General features: G+C 34.6%; 1 long non-coding RNA gene across 1 annotated transcript; it reads left to right on the top strand.

The window, feature by feature from the left end:
- Nucleotides 1-10,176: 10,176 nt before the first annotated feature.
- Nucleotides 10,177-11,935, top strand: LOC145819774 (uncharacterized). The gene is made up of 2 exons (XR_014360543.1): nucleotides 10,177-10,322; nucleotides 11,699-11,935. It is a non-coding gene; the product is annotated as an uncharacterized LOC145819774 (long non-coding RNA).
- Nucleotides 11,936-23,957: the final 12,022 nt, after the last annotated feature.

Raw genomic sequence — 23,957 nt, 5'->3', positions numbered from 1 at the left:
AAGAAGAATACCTCCTGCCATGATGTTTAAGCCTTTGAATCTTTATCCTTGAATGATCAAATGTTGAATGTATAAACAAAACCCACTCACTGAACACTTTTACAGAACCACATGGGAAAAGTGGAAGGAACAGAGTTTCAAGCCTATTCTATTCACAAAACAGCGTCTGTGTTTGATGGCTATCACAGGCATATATATAGATAGGCTTGGACCCATATCCAAGTGTAACTCCTTATAATTTCCCACCATCAGGGAAGTTGTAAGGTCCCATGAAACCACCATATGGGATAATGAACAGACGTTAGTTACCCATTAACCATTAAACTAATTAAATATATATAATATAAATAAATAAATAAATAAAACAAACATGTGGCATATGGGCCACTTAATGGATATTCTTACATTCTCCCACTTGGCACATATAACACACGTTGTTGACTGTCGGGTAACTAACAAATTGATTATGGCCATTAAATAAAAATACCCAAACCTTAGAGTTATAATACACGAATCATGGCGGTTATACTCTATCAATTAAGTATTTCCTTCCATGTATTACATTGTATCAGACTCTCAACTTTATGTGGTGTCATTCTTTATGAATAACTTCTAATAAGTTATTCTGGGTCCAATGATCCCTAGGGATCAATAGTCCCAATGGACTGCATAGCATCACAAATACTTTAGGTGCACAAAATGATGCTTTTCACTAATAATAATCAAAATGTCATGACAAAACAAAATAAAACAACTACTAGAAAAATTATTGAGCTAACCAATCAATCCCATGCCCTCAACGCGTTTTGAAAACACCTTTACAGAAAAACCTTTGGTCATGGGATCTGCAACCATCATATCGGTACTAATATGCTCAATGCTGACTTCTTGCTTCTTAACACGGTCTTGAACAGCAAGATACTTTATGTCAATATGCTTGTTTTAGCTACCACTTTTGTTGTTGTTAGAGAAAAAAACCGCAGCCGAATTATCACAGGAAACCTTTAATGGCCTAGAAATTGAATCCACAATTCGAAGACCTATGATAAAATTCCTTAACCAAATAGCCTGTGAGGTTGCTTCAAAGCATGCTATAAACTCTGCTTCCATTGTTGACGATGCAATTATCGTCTCTTTGGCGCTCTTCCATGAAACAGCACCGCCTGCTAGCAGATAGACATATCCTAAAGTGGATTTTCTGGAATCTTGACAACCCGCAAAATCCGAGTCTAAATATCCAACCACCTCAAGATAGTCAACATGCTTGTAAGTAAGCATGTAGTCCTTGGTTCCCTTTAAGTACCTCATGATTTTCTTTGCAGCCTTCCAATGTTCCATTCCTGGATTACTTTGGTATCTTCCAAGCATCCCAACTGCAAATGCAATGTCAGGTCATGTACAAACTAGAGCATGCATTAAACTGCCTACGGCAGACGCATAGGGAATGCTAATCATTTGTTCCTTTTCCAAATCATTTTTCAGACATTGATTTAAACTGAATTTGCCACCCTTTGAAATGGGCGCTGCATTAGGAATGCAATCACCCATCTTGAATTTCTCCAAAACTCTTTGAATGTAGGCTTTATGAGACAGTCCTAATGTCCTTTTGGACCTATCTCTGTGAATCTCTATGCCAATGACATGAGAAGCTTCACCTATATCCTTCATTTCAAAATTTTGGGAAAGAAATTGTTTAGTATTATGCAACAATCCCAAATCATTAGATGCAAGTAAAATGTCATCCACATATAGAACTAGAAAAATGTATTTGCTCCCACTAACCTTAAGGTATATACAGTTGTCCACAACATTCTCCGTAAAACCATATGAAGTAATAACATTGTGGAACTTTAAACACCACTGTCGGGAAGCTTGTTTTAGTCCATATATGGATTTCTTGAGCTTGCAAACTAAGTGACTATCTTTATCAGAACAAAACCCTTCAGGTTGCTTCATGTATACTTCTTCCTCAAGATCCCCATTTAAAAATACCGTTTTCACATCCATTTGATGTAGCTCTAAATCAAAATGAGCTACTAATGCCATGATAATTCGAAATGAATCCTTCTTAGAAACCGAAGAAAATGTAATATGATAATCTATGCCTTCTCTTTGAGTGAAACCTTTAGCTACGAATCTGGCTTTATATCGTTCGACATTGCCATTTGAGTCTTTCTTGGTCTTATAGACCCGTTTACAGCCAACCGTTTTAATTCCTTTAGGCAACTCGACAATTTCCCAAACTTGATTCTTAGCCATAGATTCCAACTCTTCCTTCATGGCATCATGCCATAATTTAGAATCATCCCTATTCATGGTATTGGAAAATGAAATAGGATCATCTTTAGGTCCGATGTCAAAATCAAACTCCATTGAGTATACAAAATAATCACCAGAAATTGCTGACTTTCTAGCTCATGAAGATCTCCTTAATTTTGTAGTCTCAATTGGGACTTGAGCTACAGGCTCTGTGTTGACTTGTTCCTCTTGTGGTGAAAGTTCTTGAATTTGTTGATTTTCAAGAATAACGGGTTGATTATCTTGAAAGACAACCAATTCACCTATATTCATGGGTATTGTATCTGGATCCCGTGATTCCTTCCACTCTATCTTTCGAGGGTAACTCCCACTAGGGTCAACTTCCACAATAAACTTAGCATTTCTGGCTTCAACAATTCTAAGTGAATTTGAAAGACAATAAAATCTGTAACCCTTGGAGTTTTCCGTATAGCCTATGAAAAAACCACTAACTGTTCTGGGGTCCAATTTCTTTAAATGTGGTTTATACACCCTCACTTCAACTGGACAACCCCAAACGTGTAAGCGTCTTAAACTTGGCTTCCATCCCTTCCATAACTCAAACGGTGTTTTGGGAACAACCTTAGATGGAACCCTGTTTAAGATATACACAGCGGTTTTCAAAGCTTCACTCCATAAATTTATAGACACATTAGAATAACTAAGCATGCTCCTTGCCATGTCCATAAGTGTTCGGTTCCTTCTTTCAGCAACACCATTTTGTTGTGGTGTGCCAGGCATTGAATATTGTGCAATAATGCTTTCTTCCTTAAGGAACTTAGCAAATGGACTTGGTAAGTATCCCAATTCTGTGTACCTCCCATAATATTCTCCACCCCTGTCTGACCTCACAATTTTAATTTTCTTTTCTGTTTGTTTCTCTACCTCTGCTTTATAAACTTTAAAGGCATCAAGTGCCTCGGCCTTATCAAACAAGAGGTAGAGATACATGTATCGTGTGAAGTCATCAATAAATGAGATAAAATATCTCTGACCATTCAAACAAGGTGGAGTAAATGGTCCACAAATATCAGTGTGTATGATTCCAAGAATTTCCTCACTCCTTTTGGCACCTTTACTGGTCTTGTTGGTCTGCTTTCTCTTTATGCAGTCCACACAAATACCAAATTTGGTAAAATCAAGAGTCAGAAGGACTTCATCATTAACCAACCTCTTTATTCTCTCAATGGAGATATGTCCCAATCTCCTATGCCAAAGAATGGAGGAGGACTCATCAACAATATTACGCTTAATGCCAATATCACCATGCAAGGTTAAAAGATTTTGTTCAAAAACAAGATCCAGATTTAATTTGTACAAACCATTAATTAAAGTACCAAATCCTACAGAAACAGAGTCTTTAAACAAACTAAAATTTGCACCAACAAACTGAAATTCAAATCCAAACGGTACTAGTCTAGAAATAGAAATTAAGTTTTTGAAAAAGATGGAATGTAAAATGCGTTTTCAAGATCCAAAACAAAGTCATTTTTTAAAACAAGTCTGAAAGTTCCAACAGCTTCGACGTGCGAACGCATCCCATTGCCCGAATAGATGCCTTGTTCACTTCCGTCAGTTTCCTTAGGCTGAGGAAGCCCTACATGGTATTAGCAATGTGAATTGTAGAACCCGAATCAATTCACCAATCATATTGATGAGTATTAACAACATTAGATTCATAACACACAAGAGATATGAGATTACCTTTTTTCTCAAGCCATTTCTTATACTTGGGGCAGTCTTTCTTCATGTGATTCTTTTTCTTGCAGAAGAAGCATGCATCCTTATTAACATGATTTTTAAATGGCACTTTACCAAGCTTCTTCCATTTCTGATCACCTTTGCCCTTTTTCCATTGCCCTATTTTATGTGTTACTAAATGAGAGCACTTTCCATGCTTCAATCTCTCATTCTCTTGAACACACATGGTCAAAAGTTCATTGATAGACCATTTTTCCTTCTGTGTGTTATAAGAAATTTGGAATGCTCCATATTCTACAGGAAGAGAATTGAGTATGAAATAGACAAGGAATGACTTAGAAATCTCAATCTCTAAGGACTTAAGACGAGCAGCAATGTCCCTCATTTCCATAATGTGCTCACACACACTCCTAGAATTGTTATGCTTCATTCATGATAGTTTGTTCATTAGGGTGCTTGCCAATGCTTTGTCAGAACTAACAAATTGCTCTTCAACAGCCTTCATGTAGTTCTTGACCTTATCAGATGGTGGGATTGAGCCCCTAATGCTTTGGCTGATATGTGACTTTATGAGCATTAGGCTTAAGCTATTGGATTACTCTCACTTATCATAAGCACTCTTTTCTGCAGCGAAACTCTCGTCCGTGGGTTCAGGAGGTTCATCCACACGAAGTGCCAGATCGAGGTCCATGCACCCTAATGTTAGAAGGATTTTGTCCTTCCAGTCCGAAAAATTATCACCGTTCAAGAATGGAATACGAGAAGACTCATTAGATAGTATAGAGGTAGAAATCACTGCAATTACCAAGAACATTATTAATGCGTTGAAACAATAGCTATAGTCTAAATCAACCAATGTCAAATTCAGTAACAAATCTAAACCTTCCTGTGGGTAGAGGTCACTAAACTGTATTAGATTTGCTATTACTTTATAATAACACTAATGAGTTTCGAAATATTCAAAGAAAAGAAAACTCATACCTGTTGGTTTAGAGTGCTCAATCCCTTTAATACCCAATCCATTATCTCATTCCAATGAAATTTCATAAATAATTACTTTCCTGTGGAAACAAGAAATTATTTATAAAATAAAATTGCAATGTAAAAATGCCAAATTAATTTTTAACTTTATATGATCAAAATACTGAGGATCACATCTTTATGTCTTAAGATGCTGTGACTACTCTTAAAATAGAATAAAATTTTTAAATATGGTATAATTGATTAATGTGAGTAAATCCTTATAGTCACAACAAATACATAATCTTTTAATGCACATAGTGTATAATACATACAATCAGAATAATATCACATGAAAAATCTCAAGACCAAACACATGTAATTCAACCTTATACTAGATTTTGCTTAAAAGTTGGACCAAAATAAATTCCATAAACCCAACCCATAGTATATACATGGTCTTATTTCATATAAATTTTCAGGGAATAAATAATCTTGATACATGTAGTATGATATTACACTATACTAGAGAGCATGCCAATTATTATGAAAATTTATAAGGCTTTTAAAGAATATGTTAAAACAGTTCACTATATGAAATTCAAATGAATTTACTTACTATTTAAACATGCAACTATAATAAACAAAATATCCTTAATATCATGTCCTTTATATATAAAAAAAAAATCTAGAAATATATTTAAGTCTTTTATGCCATTTAAAATTATCTGAATACACCCAAATAAAAGTATGAGAATTTCTAGATTTTATACAAAATGGTTTTCAATGTGTGGCAATTAATGAAAACCCATACTTAATGATATATAGTAGGTTTGCAAAACATTGCAAATTTAGAATATAAACACTTCTAAATTAATATAAACACTACTACTGTAGAACAAGATGAATTCTATTATTACCTCTAATTAATATACATCATGCAACAATTTATCTCTAATAACGAGAAAATTAACCAACATGATTCAAAATTTTATTTTATTTTTTTATTTATTGAACAAGATAAACCAAACAGTAAACGTTTATATTGATTTCAAAGGGTAATCCTTAAATTAAACAAAATATACAAGTGAAACTACAAATTTTGAATAATAATGGCTACTGAAAAAATCTGAGATCCACCATTAAGTAGTAGAATATCAAACCTATATATATATATATATGACTTGTTATAATGGTCTATAGGTTATAGATTCTCTTCACAAGGAAAAAACAAAACAATGGTCTAAGAGTCATGGTGGTATGACATACTGGATGTATATGCGAAAGCATTAGGATGCGTGGAAAACAATAATATATTAAAATCAACTGAACAAATACATGAAATTGCAAATATCTATACCAAAACAGAATTGAGGTTCAGGAAAATAATATATATATATATATATATATATATATATATAATGTAATGTAATGTAATGGCCTCCATAAATACAGTAAGGCTAAACAACAAAAACAGGAGGAGGCTCTGATACCAATTGTGAGAATTAAAATTATTTTAATTCAGAAAGAAGAATACTTCCTGCCATGATGTTCAAGCCTTTGAATCTTTATCCTTAAATGATCAAATGTTGAATGTATAAACAAAACCCACTCACTGAATACTTTTACAGAACCATATGGGAAAAGTGGAAGGAACAGAGTTTCAAGCCTGTTATATTCACAAAACAACGTTGTGTTTGACGGCTATCACAGGCATATATATAGATAGGCTTGGACCCATATCCAAGTGTAACTCCTTATAACTTCCCACCATCAGGGAAGTTGTAAGGTCCCATGAAACCACATATGGGATAATGAATAGACGTTAGTTACCCATTAACAATTAAACTAATTAAATATATATAATACAAATAAATAAATAAATAAAACATGTGGCATATGGGCCACTTAATGGATATTCTTTCAATACGATGGTGAAGCTCAAAGTTTTTTTTGTAAATCCTCTGACAGGAAAATAAGCTTAATGAATAGCACTTCTCACAGTGTAATTTCTGAGGGAAAGATGTAAACCAAATGAATAGCACTTCTCATAGAAAGATGAAAGTGAATAAAGATTGGAAATGTTGTATAGTACGTTGTCTGTTGTTTTGTGTTTTGGTTGTCTACTGCTTGTACAGATGCTCTGTATATAACAGAGTTCAGTGTTCTGTTTGTTCTGAAAGTGCCCATTCTCTTCTTCCTGTTGAAGAGATCGGATGGTGATGGCTGAGGATGATAATTAATTCATTGCTCAGAGAATCTCAGTTTCCCATGTGATTTTTGCCCGTTGAATGATGGGTCATCTGATGAAAAATCATTCTTTTCTGCTCTCAGCATTTGTTGCTGATAAATGAATTCTCTGCATAGTGGACATCCACCCGGATGTCCCAAGTAAAGTTCTTTGTATGTGGGTCGTCCGCCCGGATGTCCTATAAGCCTCGGTCATCAAGGTTGTCGTCCACGGTCGTCGAGTATATTGCTAGTCTGACAGTCGGAGTGAAATAGAACTGTTCTGGAATCAAACTGGGCCAAAATGCCTTGCCGGGTCATCCGTTCGGACGTCCCCTTGAATGCCCTCCCATATGTCCCAAGCTTGCCCAAGCCTGCAAAAGAAATTTGCCAAGTTTTGCCTTGGCCAGTTGACCACCCGGTCATCCAGCTGTCGGCACCTTTTGTAGCCGGCTGGCACCTTTTTTTGTCGAGTGAAATTGAATTGTGGCCAGGTGAGCTCTATGTTGGTCGGGTGAGCTCTGCTACTTTGGAGCACTGGTTTGGTACGTGTTTAAGTCTCATTTTGTACTTAAAAAGGGCATGGTTAGGATATAAACATAGATGAAAATATGATGGAATAAATTATAGGAATTCAACCTATTTTGCTCTTCCAAATAAACCAAAACAAAATGGGAAAAAATTATCAAAATATAATATGTCTAACAATAATGTTAGACTTATTTATTTTGATGATTTATTTAATTATGTTTTTAATTTATTTGGAAGAGAAAAATAAAATCAAAATTTAATCAAATTTATTTTGATAATTTATTTGAAAGAGAAAAATAGAATCAACATTTATTTTGAAAGAGAAAAATAGAATCAAAATGTATTTTGTCCCACTAATTCTCACCTAAACCTTTATTCTAAATGTTGTTAGAATGTATTTAATATTTGATTAAATCAGGAGTTCAAATAGCCCAAAAACAGAGGTTCAAACAGCCCAGCACATTAGCAGTTCAAAAGGTTCAAGCGGAAGATATTCAAATTAGTAATGATGGAGTACAATAGCTATAAACGGCTATAAATTCAAATGAATACAATAGCTATAAATTTAAATGGATACAACGGCTATAAGTTTCATTATATATACCAAAGTCTCTAATGTAAACAAGTTACAAAAAGCCAGAAAATATTCTTTAATCTATAATCACTCACATCTATTCTCTGAAAAATTCTCTGAGAAGTGTTCTTCAATTTTTGTTTACATCCTCTCTCAGAAATTATACACTAAGCCTTATAGCATTAAGCTCATCTTTCATGTGTGAGATTTACAGAAAAATCAAAGTTTCATTTTATATATCTATTTTTTAGAGATATTTATTGTAAGCTTTCTTTGAAAGTAAAAATACCATTTTATTTTGTAAAAGTGTTACAAATACTGTGTTCTTGAAATCTTGAGAGTGATTGTGAATCACCTAAGATTTGCAAGGGTTTGGGCTTGTGAAGTCTATGTAAAATCCGCGAAAAATTGCTCCATTTGTAAAGAGGTTGCTAGCACCCCTGTGAAGCTAGAAAATAGTGAAAAATCTCAAGTGAAACTTAAGGAGTGGATGTAGGCTTGTTGAAGCCGAACCACTATAAATCTGTTTGTCTCCTCTTCCCTAATCTCTTTACTTTCCTACTACTGCTATAGCTATCTAATATTTATGTGTTAATCATTTGATTTACCATGTATGTTAGTTATACTTCATTATTATTTTGTTTGATCATTTACTGCTAAGTTCATCATTGTGCTGGTTAATAATTTGTTGTACTAGTAATTAATTTTATTAGGGTATTATTAATTTTAATTTGTAAAAACCTAATTCACCCCCTCTTAAGTTGCTTTTTGGGTAACAAATAAGTCTCACCACTTATATTTGTTTCTAGTACAATAGTGACACGTCACATGATAAATCAAATGTGTGATATATTAATGTGATTGTTGTAACATTATTGTTATGTTAATCACCAATTATCCTACCAGATCAATAATATTACATTTATCACACGTTTTTACTATATTATCCTCATCATTTTACTTATCAATACAAAATTAGTATAATAAGTCTCATCACTTGTCTATGCAGTGCTAACAACCAACTTAGCCTACGTTTGGGAAGTGGGTTGGCTTTTTGGCTTTTTGGCTTTTTTGGCTATTTTAGCCTGTGCTAAAAGCTTGGTTTGGGAAGGGCTTTTTGGCTTTTTGGCTTTTTTGACTTTTTTTGTGAGAGAAGAGTGTAATGATTATGGGTTGGATGTGATATTTGTTTTTTGTGGCTAAAATAGCCTATTTTGTCTTTTGTGGCTAAAATAGCCAAAAAAGCCCCAAAATTTTCTTCCCAAACGTAGGCTTACACACTAAATAATTAAATAAGACAGAAGAAACAAATCATCATATCTCCCATCCTCAAAACACGCAAAATGGGACATGTTTTTTCCTTTTGCGACACATTTGTATCTTATTGTGTGTTTTTTCTCTGCATCTGGCATTACTGTTGTTGCTATATAAATGCCTTATACCTTATCATATCTTGCATCAACTAGATACACAATTGAGGTGGCTCTCTCTCTCTCTCGTGCTTGTTCTTCTTTCTTTTTTTGGGTTATTTCTGTTGTGATATTTTTTTTTTTTATAACTCAGTATTCGATGACTGTTGATTAGATTATAGTGAAGAAAATGGCGAGCAACACAGGGGCATACTGCTATGGCTCCGTTTGGCAAGAGCTAAACGGGGCTTTTTTGGCTATTTTAGCCACAAAAGACAAAATAGGCTATTTTAGCCACAAAAAACAAAATATCACATCCAACCCATAATCATTACATTCTTCTCTCACAAAAAAAGTCAAAAAAACCAAAAAGTCAAAAAGCTCTTCTCAAACCAAACTCTTTAGCTCAGGTTAAAATAGCTAAAAAAGTTAAAAAGTCAAAAAATCAACCCACTTCCCAAACGGAGGCTATGTCACCTCGCCATAGGATTGCCAATGTCATTGCCGTCACCGTCGCCATCATTGGCAGCACACTCATGCTATCAATCGGCTTCTGATGTTCTTGTCCAAGCTCCCTCCAATCTCGAAATCCAAGAGTCCATGCCTAGTTTAATTGAAGAGTCAGTGGTTATTATCCCCTTGTTTGGTACGACTTATTTGAAATCATAACAAATTATAGTGGTAGTCCCTGTAGTTTATCTGTTTTATCATTTTGGTCCCTGTTATTTCAACAATGATTCGTCCAATAAATCAATTTTGCCTCTGAATTTCACGGATTGTGTCGTATTAGTCCAATAAATAATGGCAGTTAAGTTTGATGGACAGAAAATCAAAAGATGTGTTAATTTGATTCATGTAGTTTACAGGATGTGTCGATTTGGTCCCTATTGTTTTGACTTTCCTGTAAACTACAGGAACCAAAATGATAAAATGGGTAAATTACAGAAACCATTTGCATAATTTGCCCTTGAAATTATTAAGGTTTTTTTTCTTTTTTAGAAGTTTGTATGACAGTGTTTACTATGGAGTTTTTTTTTTATAATTTATTTAAACTGCTTATAATTTATATATACAACAATGATTCATCCCACTAAAAACATCACCACTAATAGCACTAATGCATTAAAAAAGTAAAAAAAAAAAAAAATACAATTCCAAGACCAAAACATCACATCATTAATGACGGGACCCACTGCCACCTAATTAGTGGGAGCACTAATTAGTGCTCCCAAGCATTTTTCTTTATATATATATATATATATATATATATATATATATATATATATATTTAGAGTTTGTAAGTAAAAATAACTTAAATAAATTAAGAAAAAATTAATTATAACTCTATTTGGTGCAACTTATAGGGTTGCCTATAAATAATAGTAAAAAAATAAAAAAAAAAAACCCTCATTTTTTGAAAGTCTATGTGAGCCTAAGCTATAAATAGCTTAAATAAATTTCAAAATAATTATTATCGGGAAGTTAGGGGCGAATGGCTTTAGCTTATACTTCTGGTTATTATATTTCAACTTCAAAAATGTTGCTTTAAATAGGCCATATTTGGAAACTAAGAGATAGGTGTTTTTGACTTTTGTTTTCTAATTATCAACTTTTTTATTAACAACTTATGAAATAAAAATAATTTAACTAAATTTTAAAAAAAAAATTATTAAAAAGGAAGAGACATAGTATTTTTAAATTTTAACTTGCAAAATATTGCACCTAGAGAGCTCTGTATAAAATTTGTCTAGCAAATAATATTAATGTTTTTTTTATGAATTAATGTTTTTTTTATGATTTTGGATCTGGCATTTCATATATACACAGATTTATGTCATTTGAAAGTGGAGGAAATCTGCAACTTTAATAATGAACTTTTTTGTTTGTTTGGCTTGCCTTTAGTTATCATAGTTGTATCACCATGTTTGGTTTTTGATTGAATAGAAGATTAATTTAGAGTTATTTTCTGATATTTTACTTAATTTACTGGTTGCAGATACGTATCCATGGCTGATGTAACTGATATTTCAAAATTAGTAACTGCTTCAGATGTTCGAGTAATAGATTTCAGTGTTTTTATATCTATCTGGTGTGGTGTAAATATAGACTTGGGAACAGTCATCTTTGTTGGACACCCTGAGGCAATGTGGGTCTCTATTATCTGGGTACAATGGTAATGTAAATAATTGTTTATATGCTCTAGATGAAGATTGCAGGACAGCAGTTTGGATTTATGGGAAAGATGGTGAAGATGGGATGTTAGAAAGGCATGTTGGTTTCATGTGTTTGAAAGGCAGGAATGAAGAATCCATTTCTACTGTTTGCAGTTGCTATTTTACAATCATAGACGCCGGGTCACGAATAACTATTCTGTGTCTTGTGCCCGTTTAATAATAGGAGTTGTGTTTAAATGATCCGAAACATATGATTAATAGTGGGCACAATACAAGAACATGAGTGTCATTCCGTGTCCCAAATTGCCATATTTTTAATAGGGAAAAGTCATCAATCAAACTTGTGAATGTCATTCAAAGCTTGTTCTAATCGACGGATGAGTGTCACCATCAGAATCATTATCATCAGATTATCCAATAAGATTTGAAGAGTTTCTTAGGTTGCTAAATGACTTGAAACACTATGATACCTTCTATAGAAAAAATTATTTTATCCCTTCAAACTATCATTTTTATACTACTTTAATCTTTTGAATTATCAATTTGAATGGCTAAATTATTGATACATAGTTCATCTCATTCTAAATCATCAACATTGATACAAAAAAATAGGCTTGAATCTCGACTCATCAAGACAAGCATACATGTCTAACCCATTGGCCTATCAAGGCCTAACCCAGTTGATAAGAGAGCCTGAGCTTAAGGTTTTAGTTTGCAAAGTTTAACTCGTCAGAAAAAGCTCCTTGGGCTTCTTTTTTTTTGGTAAGTGGGAACCATGTCTCACTTGGGAACTTTTAGGCCCTCCCTAGGAGAGCAAACGGGAGAGGCCAATAAAAGTGAACTTGAGTTAGGCATATTAAGGAAAATTCATTGACCAACTAGGCTAGCCGTCAGGGGTAAAAGCTCGTTCGACTTAGTTCACAAGTAAACGTGGACACCATTTTCACAGTCCAACCAGGCCCGTTAGCCCGTCTAGGCCAAGCTTGTTGGAAAGGACTTGGACCTAAGATTTTGGCATACGGCTTGGCCTGATCTGTCAAAAAGAACTTGCTGGGCTCAATCTACAAAAAGGCTTGGACATCATTTTCATAGCACAACCCATCCTGATCCAGGCAGATGCTAAATCTTAATCAAGCATTCAATACTTCTCAAAAAGCTCAAATCCAAATCTCCCTCTAGAAATCCATAATTACACCATTCAAATTCATATTCACTATTTCAATCTGGTTCAAAGGGACCAAAGGGCTGATCTACACATTTGTTCTCTAAGCAGTATCTGATATTGACATTTAGGACATTACTTCATAACTTTTTAGGATGTTTACACATGTAGAAACTTTGAAAAAATGACGAGGATCTGTGTGTTTATTTAATTTATTTTAGGAAGTTTTACAAGAAAATGGGTTTGTAGAAACCTTATTATGCCGATCCCAATTAGCATTACAGACACAGATAGTAAGACACAGATAGTAACTCAGACAATTCAACACCATCTTCACTTGACATCAAAGCCTTTATAATAAAAAAAATAAAAATAAATAAATAAACATTCAATTCAAATAGATGATCTATTAATACACAGATAAAGTACCTCAGACAATTCAACAGCACCTTCACTTGACATCAAAACCTTTACAAAAAAAACCATATGCAATGTTGGATCATCCCATGTGAGCTCCCATTGGAGAACCCACTTTCTCCACCCAATGGAAGTGGCTCTCCCACTCTACCAACCCCACTAGAGAGTGGAAGAGGGTAGGTGGTGACCAATGAGGCTCTCCCTCTTTGGTGTATAAATAGAGGTTGAGGGGAGAGTTGAAATCATCAGAAATTGAGTGTGAGAGCTGTGAGTTGAGTGAGCTTTATCTCCTCCTCTGTATTTGTATTTTTGCTCCATTTTAGTGATAATTCTCATTTCTATCCGTGGATGTAGGCATTGGGCCGAACCACGTAAATATTGTGTTCTCTGTGTGTGTGAGATAATTCTCTGGGTGTGTTTGATCCTAACAAAGTGGTATCAGAGCCAAGTTGTACGTTTTTCGGAAAAACAGAGTATTGTTTCGAAACTGCCCAGAAATCGTATTGCTCGAAATCCGATTTTGAGCATACCAGGAGCAAGGACTCGACGAGAGGAGTCCAGAAACATAAAACAGACACCAAACGGAGGCCGCACGCGCTTCCACGCGCCCCTGGAATTTGGCGCGTTAATCCCACTCTCATCACGCGCCCCACACGCGCCGTTCAGGCACCCGGCGCGTGATACCACTCGCAGACACGCGCACCACGCGCGGTTCAAGGAGGAAGACGACTGAGGGAGAAGCGCGTGCCATACACGCGCCATCAACACGCGCGCGCCAGCCGAGTCTTCAGCCGAGCCGAGTCTTCAGCCGCTGACCGAGCCGCTGACTGAGCCGCTGACGTCAGCCCGACGCCAGCCGATCCGGAGAAATAATCTGGTGCTTCTCAGGCGCACCAGATTCTGCTGATCTGAACCGTTAAAATTGTTTTGGCTTGATCTAAGCCATTTGAGGTCCGATTTGGGTGAGCCAATAGTGTTTTCAAACTATTTGGAATATTTCGGACACATCCGTACGGTCAGATTTTGCAAATAAACTTTCAAAAATTTACAGTTTTTATTTTGGCAATCCAAAGTGCTTTTCAGGCTAATTTGAGTAGTCCGGACTTCACAGCAAAGCCTGTTTTTCAAACAGAGATTATTTTCTGGATGATGGGGGAATCCACATCAGTTTCAGGGCCGATGATTCGGTTGAACGCTTCTAATTATGCGATATGGAAGCCGCGGATGGAGGACATCCTGTATTGTAGAGATTTGTTTGATCCTATAGCGCTAAAGGGGGTCAAACCAAATGGAGACAAGGATGTGGACTGGATAAAAAAATAACCGGAAGACTGTCGGTCAAATCAGACAGTGGATTGACCACAGTGTGTTCCACCATGTTGCCCAAGAGACAGATGCCTATGCCCTATGGATGAAATTGGAGGGCATGTACCAGTCCAAGACCGCACGGAACAAAGCCTTGATAATGAGAAGGCTTATAAACCTGAAGCTGAAGAATGGTGTGTCTGTTGCTGAACACACCAGTGAATTCCACAGCCTTGTGAACCAGCTTGCATCTATCAAAATGGAGTTGGAGGATGAGATGCAAGCATTATTATTACTCAGTTCCTTACCAGACAGCTGGGAGACGTTGGTGGTTTCTCTCAGTAATTCTGCACCCGAAGGGAAGCTGACCATGGGGATGGTCACAGACGCCTTATTCAACGAGGAGGCAAGGAAGAAAGAGATGGACGGAGAGCAGTCTCATGCCCTTGTCACAGAAAGTAGAGGCAGAGATAGAGAAAGGGGCAGAGGTAGAGGAAGAAGTAAAAGCAGAGGGCGTTCACAGTCCAGACAGGACAACACGAGGAGGTGTTTTTACTGTGATCAAGAGGATCACGTAATAAGAGATTGCCCAGAGAAGAAGGCGGACAGACAAGCCAAAGAGAAGGCTAAGGGACACGGAGGTCCCTCAACTACAGCAGTTGCAGTGCATTCCTCTGACGATGAAGAGGTGATGCTTACAGTCTCGTCAGAGTTGAAAACACCCGGCTGGATTTTGGATTCAGGGTGTACGTTCCACATATGTGCGGATAGGAAGCTTTTCTCCACTTACCGAAGAGTCAGCGGTAGCATTATCCGGATGGCCAACAACACAGTGAACAGAGTTGTCGGCATAGGGACAGTGCGATTCCTTACTAAGGATGGAAGAAAAGTAATTTTATCTGAGGTCCGACATGTGCCAGGAGTACGGAGGAATCTAATCTCCCTGAGTATGCTAGATCTAAAAGGAAATTGTTTCTCATCTAGTGGCGGGGTTCTTCATGTACGCAGAGGTGATAGAGAAATGTTGCAAGGCAAATTGTGCAACAAACTGTACAGACTGGAAGGAGAAGTTTTGACAAAGATGAGTGTTGACAAATGCCAGTCGAAGGGTACAAAGAGAGAACATACGCAACCAAAGCGTATGATTGAGCAAGGCTTTCATCAGGAATGGCGAAAACGGTGCACGGGAACGCAAGGAGGCAGTTCAAAGGTGCACAGATCTGAGCCAGTGAAGCCTATCTTGAAGAAAGTTCAGAGCAAAGAAACCAAGTCTGTAGAGACTATGCCAGTGAAGAAGAGAGTTTCTTTTGCTTCCGTGTTAGAGACATTTTGCAACCTCTCAAAAGATGCATGGAAAGGAGGGATGCAATCTCGAGTCGCAAAGTGAGCGTTGCAATGCACTCCAATAAGGGGGTGCGAGCACTATGCACGGAGTTGCATAGTGATAACTTGTACAGACCGATGGAAGTTGTCTTGGCAGAAGGGCTAACTGTCAAACATCAGTACGGACGTACAAGTGAGACTGAACCGAACATCAGGGATTGCAGCACAGACAACGGGCGTATGAGATCGCTGGGAAGTTGTTCTAAAGTGCAGAAAGCAAAGGCTGGTTGTTCAGAAATAAGCTCCGAGCAAGGAAAATTGAGGATATTGATGTGTCACACTCTGAAGTTTTCTAGTTGCTCCCGTGTTCATCATGCAAGGAGTTGCACGGTAATGCAAGGGTATCCCGAGCAGGGGGTGCAGGACATCCAATCAGGGGGTGTCAAGATATCTTGGTTGCGCAAGTTCAAGCATAGCAAGTGAAGATATCCCAGACAGGAAGCGTGGAAGAGATTTGTGGGAGATAGGAGCAGAGGCTCTCTCCAAATCAGAGAGTGGTGAGAGTTGAGTTGAGGATGTAGGATTCCCTCCTCCTCTTGTATCTCTGGTGTATTATCTCTAGCTTTCAGGGGATGCAATGTCTCAGTGAGGAGATGAAGATTCTGTTGGTCTTTTGGGCGTGACAAGATTAGCAGCAGTGTGTGGACTGGATCACCTCACATGAGTTGAGGGGGTGATTTGTTGGATCATCCCATGTGAGCTCCCATTGGAGAACCCACTTTCTCCACCCAATGGAAGTGGCTCTCCCACTCTACCAACCCCACTAGAGAGTGGAAGAGGGTAGGTGGTGACCAATGAGGCTCTCCCTCTTTGGTGTATAAATAGAGGTTGAGGGGAGAGTTGAAATCATCAGAAATTGAGTGTGAGAGCTGTGAGTTGAGTGAGCTTTATCTCCTCCTCTGTATTTGTATTTTTGCTCCATTTTAGTGATAATTCTCATTTCTATCCGTGGATGTAGGCATTGGGCCGAACCACGTAAATATTGTGTTCTCTGTGTGTGTGAGATAATTCTCTGGGTGTGTTTGATCCTAACATGCAATTCAAATAGATGATCTATAAATATAGTAACAATTTAAACTCTTTTCCAATACAACATAGAACAACAACATAAACCAACAATCTATGCTAAATAGGGAAAAATCAAAGGACAAAACAGGGGAGTAACAAAACAGAGACACTTACATAGACTCACAAACAACACAAACAACACTTAATCCACCATAGCTTTCATTTCTTACACATACCGTGGAAGCAGATCTCTCCTGTTCCCGGCACGACCCATTTGTCGCCGCCATTCTCGCAGAAGATAACCGATGATTCTTTGATAAACCCAGCTCCATGCCATTTGGAATCGGTGGCGAATCACTGCCGACTCGCTTGCCAAAACCAGAGCATACAGCAAATAGAACACATGTCTGCCATTACCTGGGAAAAGAATGGAAGTCAGAGACATCGAAGAAACCGAACCAAGCACCACCATTCCACGGCGAATTACGCAGGAATAGGCCGGTAATCGGAGTTCAGCTTCGTAGGTGAAGCAATACAAGATCAGACTAGCAATGGCAACCTAGATGGCCTTTTGGTGCGTTTCGAACGAAGAAATATTTTTTCCTTGAAATTTCAGTTCGATGAAGTCGAGGAGCACCGGAGCGAGGAAGGCGAGGACAACATGGCGGGAAGTGGGCGGGGGCCGGAGGTGGTGGTGGGAGAGGTAGAAGGTCCTCCAGCTGATAAATAAGACATTGATGTTGTTGTTGTTGTTCATGTCTTGGGATTAAGGCCCTGTTTGGCTGATTATGATCTGAAAGAGATGGATAAGAATGAGTTAGAACACAATGAGAAATATGAAAAATCAAATGTATAGAGTATTAGATTAAGAAAGGAGGGAAAGGAGAGAGGGTATTAGTATTTTTACCAAGTTTATGATTTTCAATGAATGAGGTGTTCGTGTTTTTTTTTTTTTTTTTTTTTTTTTATAGAGTTTGGTGGCACTAACAGCTAGAGACAATGTAAATTTACTTTTGGGATTCCATTGACCATATAGAGAATGGAAAATTTTTTGCATGGATGATGAAGAAGAGTATAAAAGAGTTCAGGGAGGGCATAGAGATTAAAATATAAATGGTGAGGAAACTTTTCCATGGGTGGGACATGGGAGGGTTGAGAGGCTTTTGGTTAATCACTTTCACAATGGAATATGATGTCAATAGGTTCATTGAGTTCAATGAGTTGCACCATTTTGGATGTCCAGCATTTTTTTATGCGCATATGTCGAAAGTCTTTTGAGGAAAGACAGGTTTTAGTTATGTGGAGGGGTGACAACGAAGAAAATAGGAAAAAATGAAGAAACTATCTAAAAAGCTCATGAGTGGGACTTGGTTAATTAACTGCCCCAATAATATTAAACATTTAAAAAAATTATTTTACAAAATCAATCGTGTGATTGAGATTTATTCCAAGTACAGTGCCACAATATAAAAGTAGAATTCATGTCACACGTTAGCTGTTTGGGTAAGATTCTAGTTCAATATTTTGAGTTAGTAGATTTTCTGTTCGTTGCCCTCCAATACCATATGGGGGAGCAAGATTGTATGCAATGGTGATATTATTTCACAAATTTTATTTGGTTTACTAGAAATGATCGTTTTTACGTAATATTCATTTTTTTCGTTTGATTCACTAATAAAATGATAAAAAAAAGTGTATTACAAATGAAACAATTTGCAATTGTAAAAACATACACTCTGCTTGGTTTTGGTTTCTAAAATTCACTTTTCAAAAAATTTTATTTTTTATTTTTTATATATTTTTGTTTTCACTTAATTTTTTTAATATTTTAAGCAGTTTTTTTAATTTTTAGACACACCTAACATAAATACACTTAAAAAGTATAATTTTTAAGAAAAAAATCTTTAAAAATTTCACTAAATACCAAAAATATAATATATATATATATATATATATATATGAAAATTCAGTATATTTTTTTGTATTTTTATGTATTTGTTAATTTTTTAAATATTTTTTCACAAATATTTTACTTTTTAGATACATCTAAGTATGGTGCATCTAAAAAAATAAAAAATAAAAAATACTTAAAATTTTAAAAATATTCACTAAAAATAAAAAAAAAAGTACGAAAAACAAAAAACTCAATTTCTAAAAAATTGAAACCAAACACACCAATAATTATTCATAAAGATTAATGAATAATTATTTTACTCCATTATATTTCATCAAGCAAACTAGTTTTGACAAAATAAGTGAGGTGAAACTAATTTTATGTTCGACTTAACTGAATGAGTGATTACCTATTTAACCTCGTTTAGGACTCTTCTTTCAATTATTCAATATAATAATATCTCATGATATTAACATTATATTCTACATATAAATATTGTTGAAAGGACAAATATCTTCCATCTCCAAATTTTTTTTTTTTTGGTCAGTCACAACTAGCCGATGACCAGATCAAGAGGATGTGTATTAGATACCCCTCAATATCCAATGTATTAAAAAAATGGGTGTAGAACTTGAGTTTTAGATTTGTGCCAAAAATAAATTAATTAATTAATTAATTTAAAGTTAAAACCAGAAAAAAATAAAGTTTCTTTTCGTTTAATAACTTATAAGTCACAAAAAATAAATGTATAAGTAGTTTCATTTTGACCAAGGCCTTTCATTAGTGACAAATTTAAAATTCAAAGGATAATAAATAAATTTGTGACGTATACGCCCTTAAAAAGTGACACACCATGAAAAAGTTATGAAAAAGTGACGTATACGCCCTTAAAAAGTGACACACTATTAAAAAGTTACAATTTTTTGTGACAAAAACACAAATTTTATGGTATGTTATATCATTTTGTAATAAAAGTTACTTGGATCTATGGCATGTATCACTAAAATATTATGTTATGAATAATATAGTGCAAATGTTATGAATAATTTTTTTATAAATATGTTACAAATTATTTTGATAAAAAAATATAATTTATTATGAAATATTATAATTATAAAAAAGTGTATCTAAGAGGATTCAATTATCTCTGTCGCGTTGTATTTTTATGCTACTTTGCGTGCCGTTTGGAATATTTTTGGTGGCGTTTGTTTATGTGTTTTCTAACAAGGGTTTTTACAAATTGTACCACTCACTTTCTCAACCATAACGATAGTGGTTCTTTAATAATGTGTTTAGTTAGGGGATTTGAGTAGGGATTTGGAAAGGAAAATAAAAAATATCGGTGAAATGTGAATAAATCATACCTATATTTTACCTAATTTCACACACATTTTCTATTTCCCTTTCCAAATCTCTCCCCAAATCTCTAAAAATATAATTTGTCAAGAAATGTTACACACACATATATGGGAACCTAGGTTTGGGTTAAAATAGTCTTAAATATTAATGTTATGTTTGGTTGGAAGATCTAGGAAGGGATTTAAAAATGAAAAGGAAAAATGTGTGTGAAATTAAGAAAAATGCAAATATATTTTATTCTCATTTTATTTACCTTTTTTATTCCCCTTTCCAAATCTCCCAACTAAACTCAGGATAAAGAAGTCAAATAGTAACCTAAGTCACTGACCTACATTTAAAAAATAAAAATAAAAACAAGGAAAAGAGAGTAGCCTAAGCCACTATCACGTTGACAGCCTACCACCACAGGTAATAAATGACAATTTTGTCCCTTTAGACTAATTTTGAAAAATTGTAAATGTCTAAAGTTAGGGACAAATTTGTCAATTTACGCCTCGTTTGGCAAGTGGTGATTTTAGCTAAAAGTCAAAAAGTCACTAAAAAAATCAAAAAGTCAACAACCTATACCAAAAAGTCAAAAATTCTATTTTCTCTTTACTTTTTGCACATCTTTTCGTAAAAAATCAAAAAATCATTCTAAACATATTAATTTTTTTACTTTATATTTGAGTCAAAAAGTTAAAAAATTACTAATATAGTCTGTTGGCAAACGAGACTTTTGTAGGCAAACAAGTGTCAATGAAGAAACCTTTCATCGGCCAAGAAGGTCCCCTAACGAAGCCTTTAAGGTCCCTTTCTATCTTTATTTAACTCTTTTTTTTTTTTTTAATTTACGAAAATGCTACGTATACAGAAATTAAATACAAAATTCAGACATAATTCATATAAATAGATAAGATTTGACAAAATTTGTTAGGTTGCGTTTAGTTCATAAATTTGAAAAGGAAAAGAGAAAAGGTACGTGAAATGTGAATGAAATATAATTACATTTTACATACATTTTCCTTTTCCCTTGTTCAAATCCCTCTCCAAATCCATTCACCAAACACAGCCTTAATAACACCCAGTTATTTTTTGAGCAAATTACGCCAATAGTGCCTGTATTTTGCCCCTTATTTTATTTTGATCCCTATAATTTTTATTAGTTCAAATTTTAATATTTAATTTTAAATTTTGTGTCAATTTTGTTCAATTGATAATGTCAATTAGAGTTTTCGAAGAAAAATGATCACTGAATTGATTGGCATTAACTCATTCAGTTGAATAAGTTCAAAAATTTTCCTATAAAAGTATAACACATGCTGTTATATGCACATTTTCATTAAAAACTACTTATAATTGTAATTAATTAGATTAAATTGAGATAAAATCATAAATTTAAAGTCAAAATCGAACCAATTAAAATTATAAATACCAAAATGATACAATGAACAAAATATAAAGACTATTAATGCAATTTACCCTTTATTTTTTGTGTCCAATTCTATTTTTATTTGGGTTCCTAAATTTTATTATGTTTTTCACTCGGTTAAAGGTTCACTTCCCACTTTTCAATAACATTCCATTTGTTTGCTTCCGTAATTTTAATTTGAACTTTATATTTTGAATTTTGTTGTAATATGATTTACCTATCATATGTGGTTAACATTTTGAACGGTAATTGACAAAAAGACCATATTGTCACAAAATTAAAAATGTAAGGGTTAAATTATTTAAATTGAAACTACAGAAATTAAAATGACACTTTACTTAAGTTACAGAAACTAATGGTTTAATTTATCTTTTGTAAAATAATCGCATATTATTTAATATTTGAGCATGTTATGATCATATTGTGAATGATAACAAGGTTTATAACAATCATGATTTCGAACCGTACTGAATCGCGTTTTCATGGTTTAGTTTGGTTCGTGTCTAAGGTTTTCATGGTTCAATTTGATTTCAAATTTCATAAAATCATTAATAGTTTGGTCTTAGTTTACTTCAAAACCTAACCATGCTCACACCTAGAGATTGCAACTTGACTTAAAATATGGGAAGTTGACTTACAATTGAAAATAAAAATGTAAAAGTACAAAATGTAATTTAGCCTTCTTTTAAGTGGCAAATTACGCCCCAAAGAAATTTTCAAAAAATAATTACATATTTATTAAAAAATTCAAAATTTTATTTTATTTTTTATATAAAATTTATCACTAATTTTTATATATATATATATATATATATATATATATTTTTTTGTACAATGTGGTCAGTGCAATAGCAAGTAACGAAGCTGCATGGCGTGAAGTACTGAGAATGAAAGAAGTACAAAATTTTCTGCTGGAGTTCAATCCAGGTTTTTTATCATTATTTATTTATAATTTCTTAATTTTTTATGAGTAAATTACATTATTAATTCCTATAGTTTAAGTAAAGTATCAGTTTAATTCATGTAGTTTCAATATGAATAATTTGACTTTTACACTATTAATTTTGTTGCAATGTGATCCCTTTGTCACTCAAAAAACTCAAGTAGAATTCAAACCAAATAAATTACACTTTAGACTATTCAGTTTTTTATAAGTGATATTTTTCCGTTGAAAATGTCAACAACGCATGACGGTGAAACAACATTGCAAAAAAATTGAAAGTGTAGAGTTTAGTTTAAATTATTCAAATTAAAACTACGAGAACCAAAAAAAAAAAAAAAATACTGTAATTATACTTATCTCATTTTTTATTTATTTATTTTAAACAAAGGGAGCTGCCAGAGGAAATCACCAAGAAGAGAAATAATGAGGAATATAGGAAGAACTCTAACCTGTGGGTGTGGGATAAACATAAGCATAAGCATAAGCATAAGACCAATGCTATTGAAATTGCTGAAGCACTGAGAAATAAACTTAGATCATTTCTTGAAGAGGTTAACTCCTCTTCCTCTATGTGCACCAATGACGACATAGTTTTTCGCCTCATCCTCGTCGCCACCGCCTTAATCTTGGGAGTTGCTTTTCGCCGCTTGGAAAGACTTTCACTCTGTTCTAACTCTCCTGGTTCTGTTCCTCCTACTCCTGTTCATGGTGGTGGAGAAGGAGAAAATTGAACAATTAAAGTGGCGGGTACAAACACAGAAACCGATCACAGAATCGAGTACAAAATATACACAGATGGACAAGATTTAATAAATTTTGTACAATCTGATTCATTTGTGTATTTTGTATTCTTTTCTATATTTAGTTTCTTTCTGTCTTCAAGAAATTAAGGATAGATGAAGTTTGATTGATGATATTGAGGCCTAAATAATTCAACAACCCTAGTTAGGAGCCAAGCACGTCAACCAGACTTGGTAACTATTGAAGTCTTTGGGGACTGACCGCTCATTTTATTCAGAGTGCATTCAAAGTGCAAGGCTATATATATATATATATATATATATAATATTGGGATTTGCTTCTACCATAATGTCACAGAACTCAAAATATGTCGTCTGCAAAGTTCTTTATTATTATAAAATAAAGTGTGTTAATTAGATTTAAACTTTCTGAGTACCCTGCGTTTTTCTATTCTCTCT

The sequence above is a fragment of the Camellia sinensis genome, chromosome 2, assembly GCF_055761805.1.
Source record: "Camellia sinensis isolate YWXY chromosome 2, ASM5576180v1, whole genome shotgun sequence".
Taxonomy (NCBI): Eukaryota; Viridiplantae; Streptophyta; class Magnoliopsida; order Ericales; family Theaceae; genus Camellia; species Camellia sinensis.
This window is presented reverse-complemented; position numbering and strand designations above follow the sequence as displayed.